We start from the raw sequence: 1,141 nt of genomic DNA, 5'->3' as shown, positions 1-1,141 counted from the left end.
GTATGTAGATTATTGCTATTTTAAAATAAGTTCTTAGTTATATTTCCTAAAACATAGAACAGTAAATAAAGAAGTAAGCAAACAATTATCTCTTCTATTTACAACCTTTGTACTCGTTTGCTGTAGGTTGCTAAGCCTTTAAAAACTTTGTACTTGGAGGATATGAAACAAAGTCTTTTTTTTTAGGTTGTATATATACTTTTGAATAACTAAAAAATCATAAATTACTACATTAATACTATAGAATCCTACTATAATTTATCAAACTTAGTAACTAAGCTTTATTTGGGTCTAAAAAATATGAAATATCGAGCAGACTAAAGACACAACCTATCTCATTGAAATCTTGGTTCAAAAGAAAGCAATGGTGGAAGGAACGTTAGAAAAGCTGAGAAAGCCACTAGGGGGACATTCTGAACCTCCAATTGGTTATTCGTGTCATACATAGAAGTGTAAATAAGGGAGCATTTCCAAAAATGGAAAAAGATGGGTAGGGTGCTACTGTGTTTGATTTATTATGTGAGCAATATCATAGTAAATATAAAAGACTTTCTTATTTTATATCTTGTCAATATCTGTAATTTGAGTTTCTAATTCATATGAAACTGTAGACTTAGTATTTTTGACTTCACAAACATCTAATTTGAACCAGTGCTGCATTCAACATACCACATGACACACAAAAATCAATGTTTATCTGTGTTTTTTAATATTTACTTTTAAATTAACAAATTGAGTAATGTAGAGTTCTAAAATTTTAATTATAATCTACAGTTTGATACCAAACCTATTGACATAAATTCATGAAATAGTAGTTAAATAAAATTTTGTATGAGTCAACAATCAAGATGACATGGCCTTTCACCCGTGTCCTGTCTCGAAAGCATTAAAGTCTTTAGCCCACACCAACCAAAAAGGTATTTTTGTTAGAATTAAAGAAGCTAATTATAATGTACTTCTGAATCTTCTGCAACTTTAGATTAATGCAATTAAGTAAATATTAAAATTCGATGACGAGGAACCCACTTTGAGACTAATAATGGCTGGAGACGGCTTAAATGGGTAATGAAGAAAAACTTTAATATAAGTTTAACATGACAAAACCTTGTCGAAACATTGTACATTTGCTGTCATGTTAAAC

At 29.5% G+C, this 1,141-nt stretch overlaps 1 protein-coding gene across 4 annotated transcripts in view; it reads right to left on the bottom strand.

Annotated features, from left to right (window-relative positions):
- The window catches only part of LOC106466323, a 25,781-nt gene that overhangs the window by 11,944 nt on the left and 12,696 nt on the right, over positions 1-1,141 (bottom strand). The gene's annotated exons all lie outside the window — the stretch shown is intronic.

The sequence above is a fragment of the Limulus polyphemus genome, unplaced genomic scaffold, assembly GCF_000517525.1.
Source record: "Limulus polyphemus unplaced genomic scaffold, Limulus_polyphemus-2.1.2 Scaffold2222, whole genome shotgun sequence".
In the NCBI taxonomy this organism is placed as follows: Eukaryota; Metazoa; Arthropoda; class Merostomata; order Xiphosura; family Limulidae; genus Limulus; species Limulus polyphemus.
The sequence above is the reverse complement of the archived record's forward strand: the minus strand, read 5'-3'. Positions and strand labels throughout refer to the sequence as shown.